Here is a 17,366-nt window from a genome sequence, read left to right on the forward strand (position 1 = left end):
GCTCATCTCCCTATAAGGTGACTCTGGGCGGCTGAGGCAAAAACTTAAGATGGTGAATGTGGTAGCATGATAAAAATTCTGCTTGTTAAGAAGCCACACAGTTCTTTGTTACTTTGACCATTTTCTAGAACCTCCAAATATATGATGCTTCTATCTGACTTGACATAATATTTGTTGTAAATGATAAACACTAAATATAAATACTGAATAGTATTACTTGCCAATTAAACATTCAGTTAGCATAAAATGTGAGTGCATTAGTGAACTATAATCACAATAGGATTTACGGTAATATTTGATAACAGGCACCTAACAGTATTAGTACATCACTGATGTGTGATATAAAATAGAAGCATATTAGTAATTGACACGGACAGTTAACAACTTTTCATGTTTGATGGGTGCCAAACTCTAAAAGAAACAGCAATGGATCTGAAGCTCCTTGAATTTTAAGATAAAATGTTCCATTAAAGATTGAGTATCCAAATGTGAGATGTCAGTTACTTGTAAAAAAAATAAATCAGTTTTCCAGATACCATATCAAGGGCTTTCAATTCTTAGGCCTCTGGTTTTATTCCTGTGAGAGTTGCCCAACTGATTATTTCATATCTGACACCTGAGAAGTGCTAACCTTGGATGAACCATGTCCAGGTGAAAGGCAGGGTTATGTGCCACAGAATTAGGTGACAAAACATTCACACAAGGATTCTTACAACCACTCCCCAAGCCAAAGCATCTGCTACCAGGTGTTTTGCTTTCAATTGCAAACATTGCTGATCTCCTCTGCCCTTAAACTTTCACTTTGTACTTAGAAAACATATTTCAATACATTTCCCCAATGCTTTGGTTTTTTTTTTTAATTTGGAGAAACTGACCACACATGATGTCTCATCTCACTTTTTATAGCTATTCAGCCAGAGGTAACAAGCTCCCAAAGTCATTTGCAATACACAATTGGTGACAACAAAGAAAGTTGGGTTACAGTGGACTGAAAGTGACCTGCAAATCTAACCAGTGGCAATGTGGCAGGGATCACAAAACTTGTGGTTTCTGTTAATCACTTGATATGTAATGAATCTGAAACCTTGGTCTTTATATCCCAATAGCTTTTGCTGTAACTGTGGTATTACAAGAAAAAGAAAAGGTAGAGACTGGGAGCAAATTTTTAGGGTTGGTAAGGATCAGGAGATTCTTGCCTCCTATTCTAAGGCTTTGTGAATTTGGGATTGTTGCTGTAATGACTAACTGGAAAAAACACTAGAAAAGGGGAAATTACTGTTGAAATTTTGCAAACCGCTGCTTAATGGATCAGCATATACTGTAAATATGAAGCAATAGATTTTAAAATCCTGGGGTTTTTTTTTTTTTGTTTGTCAATTTACATGCACTTGGAAAAACTTCCTTATATACGCTGGCTGAGGAATTCTGGAAGTTGAAGTCCACAAGTCATAAAAGGGCCAAGTTTGAAGATCCCTGCACTAAGATTTGTATAGAGGATACAAACTCTGAAGGGCTTTTTACTATTTGGCCACAAACTGCCCAAACCACATGGGTGATGGATTTCTTTTGTGCAACTTGCCAATCCTTTTCCTTTTCGTCACAATGCCTTGTCACTTGAAGTTGAATAGTTTAGTCCAGTCAAAAGACCCAAGAACAAACATAACAATAACAAAAAAATAGCATATTTTTTGGACTTTTCATGTTTTGAAATCATTCAGGAAGTAGTTCTTTTTGCATCTAATCATGATAGCTATTGTGTCCTGGGCTTGATGAGGCAGGCCCAGAATTGTTGCAAACGGTCCCGGGCAACCTAAAAGCTGCCCGGGACCAGACTGGCTGGCGCCGGACCTATGCACATGCACAAGGCGCGAAGAAAGGGTTTTCCCTATTGGCTAGACTGCCTGGGGGTTGGAAGACTATAAAACAGTGGTTCTCAACCTTTTTAATGCCGCGACCCCAACCGGTCGTAAGCCGAGGACTAAACCGGTCGTAAGTTGAGGACTAAACCGGTCGTACGTCGAGGACTAAACTGGTCGTAAGTCGAGGACTACCCAACCGGTCGTAAGTCGAGGACTTTCCCTGCCAGGGAGCGCCGTGCATGCGTGGTTCCGCCCCCTGCGCCGGCCGAGGCGTAGCTGGCAAGCGGCAGAGACGGAGCAGGCCGACCACCAGCTGGCCCAGCCCAAGGGAGGTAAGACACCGCCAGAAAAGGGGAAAAAATGGCGGACAAAAAAATGGCGGACAAAAAAATGGCGGACAGCCTTGCTTGGCGACCCCCGTGAAATGGTCGATCGACCCCAAATGGGGTCCCGACCCACAGGTTGAGAACCACTGCTATAAAAGGCCTGCATGCCTGTTTGCATGTTGAGTGAAGTCAAGGAGCAAATAAAGAAGTTTGGTTACAACAATGTGTCGTGTTTCAATGCCTCAAACCCCAAAACATAAAAATAGCGAAGTAAAATAAAATTTTCATATACATCATTTAAACTGCTTGGTTAAAAAAAAAATCAGTGAAAGGGAAATAAAACTTTGTCTCAAATCAGTATATAATCCACAAATCAAAAGTATCAACTCTACTTCTAAGCTATTGCAAAAGCGGAGGGGTATAACCTGGAATCTTTCTAACACAGGGGTCTTCAAACTTGGCCCTTTTATGACTTGTGGACTTCAGCTCCCAAAATTCCTGAGCCAGCGTTGCCTGACTGAAGAATTCTGGGAGTTGAAGTCCACAAGTCATAAAAGAGCCAAGTTTGAAGATCCCTGTTCTAACAGGACCCCTGCAAAGGTTTTTGCAAATGTGTTTCAATAAGTACTGTGACTTAGATTGGTTAAATATGAGGCCATACACTAATGATATTAATAATAAATACCTAAATGAATTGGTGGATTGGAAGATGAGTATGATTTTAAAACTGTATGAAAAAATTATCAGTAACCTGTGTTTGCTGATGATAGTACCCTGATAGCTAAAAATGCAAAAGGTCTGCAAACCTAGTACTAAAAGTCAAAGAACACAGTGAAAAAGTGGGACCAAAATTACAGGTGGAACAATTGTCCTTAAAACTGACAATGAAGATATTGAAGTGGTAGCTAGCTTCTACCTTTTAGGAACAACCAAGAACTGCAAAGGAACAAGGAGGTCAAGAAATATGCCACAGAATAGCATTCAGTAGAGCAGCTATGAAGGCATTGGAAAAGATATTCAAATACTGTGATGTGTCTGTCCATACAAAGATCAGAATCGCATAAGCAGTGGTATTCCCTATGACACTCTGGAAGTGAAGTTTGGACTTTTTGTNAATTCCAGCAAAACTGGGATAAAACTGAACAAGAAAACTTAAGTGAGTGATCTGGAGAGAAGTTAATTTGACTAATTTTCTGAGATACAATTTTAAACCAGGAACTAATAAATAGCTTGTCAACAAGATAAAGTAATTCTGAAATGTATTGGAACATATATATTTTGACCAGACTTTAGCTGTGGCTCACTTTGTCCTGGCTTCTACTGAGCTTTATCCTATTGTTAAACGGAATATAGCATTTGGTATTCAACTAGGTCAGGGATAGGCAATCTTGGCTCTTTTATGATTCGTGGACCTCAACTCCCAGAATTCTTGAGTCATGGCTGACTCAGGAATTCTGGGAGTTGAAGTCCACGAGTCATAAAAGAGCCAAGGTTGCCTACCCCTGAACTAGGTAGTATTAAGAAGGCTCTCAAAAAAGCAAGCCTGAATGTTACAGAGCCCTTGAGAGGTGATTATTATTCACACAGAAGGCCCATATAGGAGCCATGATTGAAAGCTCTAATTGTGATCAGAATGTAGCATCTATCTTTTGGATGTAAAAAAATGCAGAAGCCCAAATAAAGTGGTGCCTAAAAGCAGTGGATTTCTTATCTGCCAGGCTTGCCAATCCTTGCTTTTCTCATCTAGACACCTTCTTACCTTGAAGCAGTTTTTTCCTTGGCAGGCTACTGAAAGGGTAGGCTTTGGGCTTTTCTAAAGACAGGATAAAGCATATAGGATGAACAGTTGGAAATGTCAATCTTCCTCTTTTGGAAGTCTTCTGGTTTTGACACTTCCTGGCCATGCCTTCTTCTTTTGGTCATAGAATAACAGAATAACAGAGTTGGAAGGGACCTTGGAGGTCTTCTAGTCTACCCCCCTCCTCAAGCAGGAAACCATATGCCATTTCAGACAAATGGTTGTCCAATCTCTAAAAACGTCCACTGATGAAGCACCCACAACTTCTGGAGGCAAGTTGTTCCACTGATTAATTGTTCTAACTATCAGAAAATTTCATCTTCATTCTAGGTTGTTTCTGTCCTTGATTGGTTTCCATCCATTACTTCTTATCCTGCCTTCAGGTACTTTGGAGAATAGCTTGACTCTCTCTTCTTTGTGGCAACCAATGAGATATTGGAACACTGCTATTATGTCACCCTTAGTCCTTCTTTTCATTGAACTAGAGATAACCAAATCCTGCAACCATTCTTTATATGTTTTAGCCTCCAGTCTCTATTCAATGTTGTTGCTCTTCTCTGCACTCTTTCTAGAGTCTCAACATCATTTTATATTGTGGTGGCCAAAACTGGATGCGAGTGTGGTCTTACCAAGGCATTAGAAAGTGGTGTTAGCAGCTGGATAATTACAGCTGTAACTACCATTTTGTAAGGATAAGCCACATAGAGGTTCAATAGCTTAGGGCAGGGGTGTCAAACTGCCGGCCCACAGGCCAGTTGCATCATACAGATGCCGCGCCCACCCCAGCTCCGGCAATGCCAAAAAAGTTGCAATATGTTGCGACATGTCATGTGACGCGGCGAGTTTGATACCCGTGATATATAGGAGCAGAAAAGATGACAAAAATAGAATTAATTGTGGTGCCCTTTCTTAGGTTGCGCACAAGACATGTGACTAGGATACTCAGCCTCCTCCTCCACTGGGTGACAGATGAACTTATAAGCAATAAATAAAACTTTAGAGAGGAGAAAAGGTAAAATGTAAACATCCCTTTTGTTGCTTTAAATAATTGCAGTTTAAATGTAAAACAATTTAAATGCTGTAGGAAAAAAATCACTGAAGACTTAAATGTTGTTACAAAAGGAAAGCATGCACAAAACGTTGAATACTGTTGAAAGGCTTAGTGGTTGATGATACAATGGAAAGTAAAAGAAATGGGGATGGTGATTGAATCATCAGTTGGGTCATCCCAGTGCCCACTAGAGGAAAAAACAAAGTGACCCAACTCTGCTTTGATATGACCCAGGGAGGGAGACTGGCTGTATGCAAAGACATTAGTATCAATGAATTCAGCAGCCAAATTTGCCACATGGAGAAATCCAGGGGGCTGGGAGTCAGTAAGCTTCTTTCCAGCCTCAGTCTGAGTAGATTATGAAACCTGAAAAGGTACTGTATTCAAATAAAATATCTTTTTGTCTATCTTCTTACCTGAAGGCTGATAGAACATGGTATAAAGGAGACAAAATGTTCTTTCAAAACATTTAAAAAGGAACCTCAAACCTGGAAAGGCCTAGAAAATATTTCACTTAAACTACTATGTGTGATGGTATTTACTCTTGAGTATTTGTTTCTATGATATTTAAATAGCTTTATTCTGCAGATGATTAAGGAGCTCTTATGATTCTTGCTTTAGCCTTATAATTTTTAATCAGGTTTTTATCAACTTTGCTTTGGGTTTTGCTTTAAATAGTCACATGCCAAAACAATGGAGGCTGGAAGAAATAAACATACAATATAGTGCTGCAAAAATCACAGACAGCTTCTTTTTTAAAAAAGTCCCATAGAATGCTGCAAAATAAAGTGTAGATTTTTGGGGAGAACCCAAAATAACAATGATCCGCTACTACTAAGAAGGAAATCTGATGAAAAGAGCTGTTGATCTGTATCAAACTCACAGCTACTGAATTAAAGATAATGATAAGAGTTTAACTAGCATTCCTATTAAAGTAAATCAAAGAACTTATAGATTCTCAGCTAAAAATACATTCCATTTTTTAAAAGAGAAAAGCAGTTTCTGATCCTAATCCCCAGATTCCTGTAGATTTGCAGCTTGCTTTGTGAGATTTGCAAAGGTGGATGCCTACTGCAGGTGACCTTCTCAGCTCTCTACTTCTTACTCAAGAGGACAAACTTCACAAACCTTATTTTGTTACTTTTATTTACTAGAAAAATTATATGATTAGTATTCAAAGAGAAGAGCTTATGTAGGGTGCAAATAGAACTCATTGCCCTTAAACAGTAAGACTCCAAGCACCAAAATAAAGAGGGTGGATGAAAGAAAGAAAGAAAGGGAAGAGGACTGATACATGCCTTTATTCTTTCCTGTAGCCATCAAGCAGCAGTGGGACCTGGATCCTACTTCCACCCTGTAGTCACCCCAGGTATTCTATTCTTAGGTCCTCTTATCCTAGAACTCTCCCCTTCCCATTCAGAAGCCTGCTCCTCCAGCAGTTTGCAAGTCTCTCTTACGGTATCTGCAACCATCGTTGTTGTTAGTTGTGAAGTCGTGTCCGACCCATCGCGACCCCATGGACAACATTCCTCAAGGCCTTCCTGTCCTCTATCATCTTCCGGAGTCCATTTAAGCTCACGCATTTAAGCTCACGCCTATTGCTTCAGTGACTCCATCCAGCCACCTCATTCTCTGTCGGCCCCTTCTTCTATTGCCCTCAATCTTTCCCAGCATTAGGCTCTTCTCCAGCAACCATTAAGGGGTAGCAAAGAGCCAAATGTTTTCTGCCTTTCTTTGCTGCCATCTAATGGTCATCTCGATTTTTGCAGCACAGGTAGCGCTTACCAATTTTCTCTCTCCTTGATCCTTCACAAAAAGGAGGAAACAGAACAAGAAAGGAAGTTTCTCAGGGAAGTTGCAGGGGTCTCTGAGGGCTTTGCTTCAAGTTCATGTTGCTCTTGCTGAACGACAGCTGATACAGTGGAGCAGTAGATGGGAGCCACAGTAGTAGCAGCAGCGGATTCCTTGTTTCCTCCTTCCCTTTCTTTCCGCACTATTCATCCACTCAACCTATTGGACTCTCAAACTTTGGCTATCATGTTTGGGCTATATTATCCAGAGGATGAAGGTACAACGTGAATATACAGGAATCCAGCAACTGGAAATTATACCCAAATTATACCCACTGCCGGACACATATTCTGGTTACTGTATGATGCTGGCTGCAAAGCAACACCGACCTGCTATATAGAGTACGTACAGTAGATTAAACCATAGTGCCGCTGAAATGCAAAGACTTTCTCCATCTTTGTGAGCATTTTGGCTGCCACATCTGTGTGTTTTAGTGCATGTTTTAGTTTTAATAAGGAAGCCAAGCCCTGTTCCCAGTTCTCTCTGTTTTCATTCACACACATACACACACACACACACACACACACACACACATCTATCTTCCCTCAGTAGTCCTTTTGCCAGAACCCAGTAAGGTTCTCTGGGAGAATGTGAGGAAAAAAAGAACAGGCTTGCTAGATTTTGACCATCTTCATTGTCATTTTTTTCCTGCCTGCTGCCAGCTGGGCTAATCAACTCTTAAACTATTCATACTGCATTCTGCTCCTGCCTCTTCTCACTTGAGTCCGTGTGAGGAATTGAGCTGTTTTGCTTCCTGGAGAAAGGAGGAAAAAAAATGGAAGGAGCTCTGCAAATGTTTTCAGTCTGAGGCTGTAGGAGCATTGGGGAAAAACAGTGTGAGAAAGAAATATTTTGAGGAATATTAAAAAGGCAGAATATATTTCCCCAAAGGAATAATGGAGAAGATCTTAAAAAAAGATAGAAACCAGCCCCCAGAAATCAGGCCCAGCCCCTAGGCAGAGGCCAGCTTTTAGAAATGCAAATTCAATAATCCATTCAGGAAAGTTAGAGCCAGGAAGCTATTAGGAAGACAAAGACACCTAAAATCTACATACCCCCACCCAAATTCTAAGGACAGGAGACATAATAGGATTAACCCACCAATACCAAAAGGGCACACTCAGACTCAGGTCAAAGTACATGACAAAGGAAATACAAAGCTTCAAACAGGAACAGGGAACAACCTCAAGAGCCCCAGAAGTTATAAAAACCCACCACTCCCTGCTACATGTGGTCAGTTTTTCTCAGAGCCATCTTTCTGTCTGGCTCTTCTCTTCAATAAACTAAAACCTTCTTTCTAAAGCAGTGTCCATTTTGATTATTCCCAGTTTGAACTGGACCCTGTTGAAGATTTTTCCTTCAACAGGCTCTGAAACAATGATGCACTTGAAGTACTTTGCAGAAGGGCTGGGTGGTGGTGTGGCAGAGCTTTAGAATGAGCAGAAATCAGACACTTTACAGCTAAGCCTTGCCTAAAGTAGGGAAAATAGCATAATCAGATACACATTAGGGATCTTGAAGGCTTATATTTTTGAATCCCATTTTTTAAATAAATCCCTCTGCACTCCCAGGAACAATGACATCTCTGGATTGTCATTGTCTTCACATTTTCATATTTCACATTCTTTTGAATTTTATCAACAAGATATTCAATGGGTTTAAGATACATGCTTTACGATAAAACATACAGAAGTGCATGAATTAAGATAAGAGTGATTAAATTCAGAAATGCCTATTTAAACCGCGTATGGTACACGATTTTTTTTCTCGCAGATCTTTTTTTTTTATGCAGACATATCAATAAAGACAGGCAAAACTGAATTAGATCGATCAGTTCACTTGTCAGAAGGCACTGCTGTCACTTTCCAAAGTGACAAGAGTTACAGTAATATCAAAGAAATAGTCTGATAGAATCATTAAAGAAAGGATACTGAAGGAGACACAAAATAAAATGTGAATGGCAAAAATTAAATTATTTTTTTAAATTCTTTTAAATAATTAAATTGAATTGTTGAATTGTCCCGCAGCGAGTTGTCCCGTGGTGAGTTGTCCCATGACAAGTTGGCCGTGGCGAGTTGGCTGCAGCAAGTCGTCCCATTCTGCCATGCATGTACTCACTGCAGCCACCAAGAGCTCTGAACAAGATTGACCAGCACTCCCACCGGGATGGTGAAAACAATCAACTTCAGTTGATGCCCTACCCCCTCGCCTGTCTTTCCCTCATTATATTTGTTTATGTATTAAATTTATTTGCTGCTCATCTCATTTGACGCAAACTTAACTGGGTGGTTTACAGCATGAAAAGCATTGTTTCCCTTTGCTACAGCAAAATTAAAAACCCGAGTCCTCATCTCTTGCCACAGCACCTTCTGCCCTACAGAAGCTGGATGCAAAAACATAAACTATTATGACTAAAAGTTTATGGGAAGGGAGGAGAGTTAAAGAGTCAGGAGGAGGGAATAACAAATATCCCCCAACAATGGTAAACCTTCAGACAACTCTACCTGAATGATTGAGAATCTTCATTGACATTTTGCAACACACTTTGAAGGAGGAAAAGCTGAGGTTGGTGTGGCAGGAGTTGGTACATTCCAAAGACCCTCTGCTTTGTTCTGACTGAGGAAGCTGTCTGGATGGGCAATGAAATGTCTCTCAAACTAACAACCAAAAATTAATCCAGTTGCAAAGGTTCAACCTTCAGACAACTTTACCTGGATGACTGAGAATCTTCATCGACATTAAAAAGGGATTGAAGTAGATTGCTCCTTCCTATTGCACATTACATGTCAATTCATGAATAAATCCCATTAACTCTACTAATTTTAAAGGTAACAGCGTTGTGACACAAATAAATGTATTGTAGCCATTTTTATCAGATGTGATTCAAGCTAGAAAGGGCCAACAAAGGCAATTCCATAATGACTTCTTCTCCTGGAAGGTACTCTTTGACTTTGACTTGCTGAAATTGTCCTAACACAGCTAACCATCTGGAATTTGATTCATTTAAGTGAATATTATTAGGCCTTGCCCAAATCCACCAAGATATAGGAAAACAGAAACCAAAAATAATTTGGATAGTCAAAAACCTAACTGTTGGCATGTTGAATGCTAAGAAAGGACACTACTCGCAGCCTAATTAGAATTAGAGCAAACCTCATGCAAATGCCCCAAGTACTTAAGCAAAGCTAATACGATGTACTCCATCTTTGGTTCTTTGCTACTTCAACCCAGACTGCGCCTAGGATGTTTTGTGTTTTGCTGTATATTTTCTGCTCTTGCCAGAGGCCTTGGAAAATCCAAGATAATGAAAATCTCTATTCAATACTGCCTGCTGGGCATTTAACAAGGGTTCTTGTAAAAGGGCCTGGTACAAGTGCGTACATGAATGGAAAGTGCAGGGGCCAATGCAGCATCACAGGCTGCCAAGTAGCCAACTGAAAGTAGCCTGTGACAAACAAGAACAAGAAGACAATGACTTCTAGTGCCTGAAGGCATTGCATCAAAAGGTGTCAACACCAATTAAATTGTAAAGGCACTGTCAGCTTCTGAAAACTTACCCCGACAGGGACAAGACAGAGCAGAATCAAAGCATGGTTTTGTGTATTTCACAGTACAGAAATGTTTGTGATCCAGATGAGATCTGCTAAAAACCGGAGCTGCCTTTCAGTGTCTGGGAGAAAACTTAGGCTAAATCACACACACACAAAAAGGGAAGATTTTTCTAAATGGAAACTTGGTAGAACTTTTCCTCAAAATTAGAAGCTTAATTGTATACCGGTCTATACCCACAAGAGGTTGCTAACCTCCCTAGGCTAAATAGTATTTTATGCTGGAAAATACTGACCAGTATTTAATGTAATCAGCATTCTTGTTACAGTTTTTAAAGAATAAAAACTTTTCAAACACTCACAAAATTCCTCCGGGATAGTTTTTAATGAATGAATGCCACTGTTCTTCAACTGCTGAACTTTTACTGTTGCTGATACTTTCTTAGACATAAAAAGAACTACTTTCCTTTGTTTCATCATACCTTCAGTTACAGATTTTATCTGGGGGCATGTCTACTTCCAGCTTCCTTGCCAATTACAAATCTCTTGCCCTCCATTAATATATCTTCTGCCCTGTTAAAGCTGAGCACTCTTTGTAAAATCTGAACATAATGGATAGCTGGTTTGCTTCATGCTAAGGCTGGCAGTCTTCTGATCACTGGTTACCTTTCCTTTATGTGCCTGCAAAGGAAATTCATATATTTATTTAGATTTAGACCCTGCCCAGCTCCTAAACACCTCTGGACCATTCTTACTATCAAAGGGAAATAATCTCCTCTGAAAACTGTTTTATGTAGACAGCCACATTACACTGCCTCATGCTCCCTTTCTGCATTTTGCATGATCCAAGCTCCAGAATAAGAATGGAAAATTGATCAGATAAACATGTAACCTAAACTGATTACTTTTAGTTTTTACTGAGTCAGGTTGGTTTTAGTTTGATTTCGACTATTATTACCAAAGTTTTATTTCATTTAAGGTATAAGTTATAAGGTATAAGTTAATGCATCAGATGAGTTTTATATGCTTTGGAAATTCATTTTAAAAAAAATCTTATAACCATTTGTGGATCCCCAAATATAGAATGGGAAGTAAATTTTGCATTTTAATCCTACTTCAGATCATGCTCTAAATCATACTTTCAGCTTCTGAAATGGCCTGAATTAAAATAGATTCTTTTTCCATATTTTTTTCTGAGGCCTAACATGAAACAAGTCAAGTTTAAATAAATTCAGCTTCAGACATTTAATACACATAGTATTTTGCAACAATTTTTGATAACCCGGTTTGCTTTAGATGTTTGGGATTGTAATGCCTCAATTATAATAACTGAATATCTGTAGAGTAGAGTAGAGTAGAGTAGAGTAGAGTAGAGTAGAGTAGAGTATAACAGAACAGAATACTTTATTTGGCCCAGAGTGATTAGACACATAAGGAATTTGTCTTTGGTGCAGAAGCTCTCAATGTACATGCATAACAATAGAGTAATAATCATAATAATGATACCAACAAGAGGGGATAGAGAAGATGAGGGTAATAATAATAACACAGCCATACTGCATGAGTAGGACATAAGACATGTGGGAATTAGGTGTTCAACAGAGTGATGGCACAAGGGAAAAAACTGTCTTTGCGTCTAGTTGTTTTGGCATGCAATTCCCTATAGTGGTGTCCTGGGAGGAGGAGTTGAACAGTTTATGCCCAGAATGTGAGGATTCTGTAAATATTTTCTCAGCCCACTTTCTGACCCCTGCAGAATACAGGTCTTCTAGGGAAGGCAGGCTGGTTGCAATGGTTTCTTCTGTAGTTCTAACTGTTCATTGAAGTCTGTACCTGTCCTGTTTGGTTGCTGTATGAAACCAGACAGTTATGGAAGTACAAATGACAGACTCAATAATTGCTGTGTAGAACTGTATCAACAGCTCCTGGGGCAGTCTGAACTTTATGAATTGATGCAATCAAATAATTTCGATTGAAGAAAACTATTTTGAAAATATTTGAAGAGTATCATTTTCTCAAACATTTACAACACCACTCTAAGAGAGATTAGCATTATAAAACTTTGAAAAGAGTCAATAATTCTACTTTTATCTGAATTTACATTTTTGGAGAATCTCAAATACGTCATCAAAGCTGTAGTTTTTACTCTGATTATAATCTTAGTATGATTATTAAGGCATATCATAATATGAATTATTAATACATGTATTCACCTTGGCATTAGAAGTTCTACTTTGTCGGAAAGACTGTATGTTCCTTTTATTCCACTTAATAGGTCTTTTTAAACATCTGCATTTAAAAGTAGTTTCCCACCCTGTTAGCATTGAGATAATGTAACAAAAATTAAATCCTTCTTTTCATTTATCCATAAATGGAGATCTTCTAGAATAATATTTCATTGACTTTCTCCTTTCTCCTTTCTCCTCCATAACAATCTCATTCCTGATCAACTACAGAAAGCATGCTATTTAATCCTGTGTTTAATATCACATTCCATGTGTCCCTAGATGTCTAAAGAAAATGAATTTGAGATGTAAAACAAACTTGTGAGGTAATGTGTGAAATAAAAGAGAACTTGTGAAGTAAGCTTATGAAGTAAACCAAACTTGTGAAGGAACATAGCTTTTTGGAATAAAGTATCATAGCGGTTACACAGTTCAAGTGTGAATGTCTACAGGGGAAGGCTACTCACACTAAGAAATAATGCTTGCACACTATGGAGTTGGTACTTTGATTTAGGCCCCTTGTGGAAGCCTAGGCATTGACAAGCAGGTCTGTTTTAATTAAAGTTAAAATAAGAGGATGGAGAAGACAAAATAGGAGTTTCTTTATAGAATATATTAACTATTGATGTAGACATATTGGAAATATAAAGGTGACAACACATGATTCAGAATGTTCCAGCTAGCCTGTGAAGAACCAATCAGGAATCAGGGATATTGGCTGGAAAGGATGGATCCCAGCAGCCTGGACTTCTGATGATATGAAAGGTCTGATTGTTTTGTAACAGATTTTCAGAGTCTCTGGTAACTTGCTGTGCTGATTTGCATTTTTGTGGTATTCAGCAAGACACTTAATTGAACTGACTATTCAATTAAGGATCTGCAGATTGGTAAACATCTTATTTTTATATAAATAAATGCATTAATTTTTATTCTATGTAACAGTTATACTGTTATACTGTTACATCTTAATCTTTGTAGCTGCTAGCTTATCATAGTAAAAAAGAAAATAATGTATAATTTCTCTTTATTCTGGTGATTTTCTTGATCATGAAAGCATTCTAGGGAACTTCCTGATACCCTTTTTAGAAAAGTTAGTCTTAAGTTGACATTTGAAAGCAAACCTTCACAGTTTTCTCTCCAATCAAATGGTCATTATGAAAAGCTGGTTTGAGGTATAAATTTGGTTTGATCCATAATGAATGGATTTGGGTCTCAAACATCTGGAATTTGGGGTGTCCATACTGGGTGTGGAGGTACAATTTGTAAAGATACAAAAAAAAAGTGGTTTCCAAACTTCTATAGAGCAATTATAAGTACAAATATAAATTACCTTTTACACTATGGTTCCAACATAACCCTCTTCTTTATATAATCTATCTTGCCTAAACATCAAAAACATGAATCATAAGTTCAATTTTTTTTTGTTTTTCACATTAAATCCATAAGGGATTTCATAAAAAATATTGACAATGATCAAAGAAGTCCATTTAGCCATCTCAACAATTTCCATCATCTTCCCCAACCATTACTTCATCCTTGGTCATATAAACATTTTGCTGCAATTATCATATGCATAAACAAAGTTATCATATTCAAAAACAAACAAAAACAAAGTCCCATGACTTTTTTCTCCTCTTGTTCTGATCTCTGGGCCACCATGGATAGTGTCTGTAGTCAAATCCAGACAAGAGACAGTTTCTTCTGTGCTACCCTGCTCTTGACACCTATGGAGATGCATACTGTATCTGCAAACTGGAGCCAAGATGCATTTATTCCCTCTTCAGCAATTTATATATAGATATGACCTCTTTGGGAACAGTCGCAGCTGCAAAGCTAGAATAATAATCTAAGTGGGATTGTTAGCATTTCTAACTTGGCAATCCAGCCATCACTGATTATCAAGAGGTATTTCCAGGCAGAATCTGTCCTTTTAGGAATAATATGGCCTTAGCCAGTATAGGTTGAATGCCCCAACTTTGGCTTTCTACTGATCAAGAACAACTTTAATGGATTTAATTTCTTTCGTCCAGCTATAATGAAAGAATACTCATTACTGACTTGATGTAATGGAATGTGTGGATGACCTTGGGGAAAAGATGCTTCCTGTGAAACAATCAGTCAAAAGAAGCAGGAGCTCCCAGTGGCATAATGATCAAAGAAAGAGATTTAGGAAGAACCTGCCCTAATGAATCAAGCAGTTAAAAGTGGTGGTGGGAAGTTTCTACTTTTAGACTTGAAAGATTCTGTTAATGCACTCTTATAATAAAGTAGAATTATCTTATCTAGTAGCACTTCCTGCCTGGTTTACCTGGAAGGACTGACATTTATATGGCAAGAAGGAGAAGAGTTTCTAATGGTTCATCTAGTGGTTCCAAGTAAATGTTAAACAATGCAAGACAGAAAAAGAAAACCTGCTAGATACCCTAGACCAGATATTGAGAAGTTATTTGGTTTACACCCAGGTCTATTTTTGGCACGTGAAAATCACTGCACATCAATGCTGCTAAAGCTCAGATCCATCAGGGAATCCTCTACAATGGTTGATTGTATTCAAACCTGCCAAAAATGACGAGGAGAGGTTAAAGCAACACAATGCACACTTTTGCAAGCACAGCAATCAGCTTTGTTGCCTTCTTGCATTTTCCCAGGTTTGACTCCCTAATTTCTGCTGCAGGCATTATTACAGAACAGTGGTTACATCATTTACCTACTTCCAGAAGATTAATTTTTTCTTCCCAGACCTGCCCACTTTTTGCTGTTCTTTTTTTATATTGTCCTTTGGTGCTCTTTCATCATTTTTGTTATCATTTGCTATATAAAATTTTTCATCCTGGCTTCACAATAGGCTTACTAACCCTTTTAAGATTACCAGGACTCTCCTGGGTAATTGGGGCTTGGAGGTTTACCTTCAAGGCTGTGCAGAAGAATTTGCTGTGCGTCTGGTGGGTTAAATCACTCAGATTTATTCTCAGTTGGTGACCAAGAGCTTACTTACCCAGTTATCCAGGAATAGTTTGATCCTGTCTGACCCAAGGGTCTTGGGCTTGGATTTGCCCCTCCTGACTGATCAAGGCTGCGTGGAAATTGACATGTGGGTCGGTCCTAGTGATGATTAATTCATCCTTGAGGGGGGGGGTGTTCCAAGCATCATTTAATGTGACACAGGTTCGTCTTTTCAAGAAGCCATTGCTAGACCCCATCATTCTGGGTAACGTTTGGCTACTCTCTCATCTTTTTGAGTTGAGAAAGTGGTGGCACTGCAGCTGCAGAGGATCGTAGATGTTACAGGTTATCTCAACCCCTTCTAGTCAGGTTTCAGGCCCTGATATGGGACAGAAATACAATAGCATTGGTTGCACTTTTGGATAATCTCTGGTGGGAGATTATCCTGACTCTTCTTGATCTCTTGTCATCCTTTGATAGCATCAATTATACTATCCTTTTTGATAAGCTCTGAGAGTTGGAGTGGGGAAAAGAGTTTTGTGCTGATTCAGCTCCTTCCTCCAAGGTTGGTTTCAATCGTTGTTGATAGGGGCAACATGTCCAATTTATGGCTCCTGCTTTGTGGGGTGTGGCAGGGCTTGGTGCTCTCTTTGCTTTCTTTCTTTCTTTCTTTCTTTTTAAAAAAAGATCTACATGAACTTGCTGAATAAGATTATCCATCAGCATGGGATGAGGCGCCAACTGTACATCTCCATCCTGGGTGAATTAAGTGATGCTGTGGATGTTTTGTGCAAGATAGAATGGCTGTGGGTGGTGGCTCTTTGGTATCTGGGGACTTATCATATTTGGTCTTGGTTAGGGTTGCATTGCTTCTGGACCCAGGACTCCTGCTCAAGGAGCAGGTGGCAGTCATGGCTAGACTAACACACAACTTGTGTTGTGCACCAGCTGCACCCTTTCCTAGATTGGAAAGCTCTTCTATCGATCATTCATGCCCTCGTCATTTGGACTATTGCAATGCACACTATGGGCAGCTACCCTTGAAAAGTATCCAGAAGCTGCAGCTTGTGAGAATGTGGCTTCACTAGCAGTCTTAGGTGCCATTAGGCCAGCTGATGTAGCACCTCTTCTGGGTGAGCTACATTGGGTGGCAGTTTGCTTCTGGGTCCAATTCAAGGTATTTGTTATGACCTTTAAAGCCCTTGATGGCAAGGGCTGGGGTTACCAGAGCAATCATTTCATTCCAATTATATTGACCTATCTCATTCAGTCAGTGCATGTTATGGACCTTGTTGGCCAAATAATTTAACTAGGTAGGGTCTATGAGGAGAACCTTCTCTGTTGCTGCCCCTGCCCTATCAAGTCTTGCCCCCAGAGATAAGGTTGGCCACCACTCTCTTAGCCTTCCAGAAGAGTATTAAGATCTGGTCTGTCAGCTAGCATGGGTTTACAAAAGTCATGCACAAGCCTGGGGGTGGTTGGTGTCTTGAGGGCACTCGCTCTGCCTTTTAAACTTGTAAATGAGCATCCAGTTCAGCAGCCCCAGATAAAATGGCTGTGGAGTGTAAGAATAGGAGCCAATCAAAGTAACGGAGTTTGCGTTAAAGATAGTAAAATGCAGCAGGCAATCTGGTCAGCACAATCCAGCACAAAATTATATTTTACAGAGTAGAAAAACACAGGGGGAGAGGTCTTTCCTTTCCTTTCCTTTCCTTTCCTTTCCTTTCCTTTCCTTTCCTTTCCTTTCCTTTCCTTTCCTTTCCTT

Source organism: Protobothrops mucrosquamatus, unplaced genomic scaffold, assembly GCF_001527695.2.
Source record: "Protobothrops mucrosquamatus isolate PMUCROS unplaced genomic scaffold, P.Mucros_1.0 scaffold_109, whole genome shotgun sequence".
In the NCBI taxonomy this organism is placed as follows: Eukaryota; Metazoa; Chordata; class Lepidosauria; order Squamata; family Viperidae; genus Protobothrops; species Protobothrops mucrosquamatus.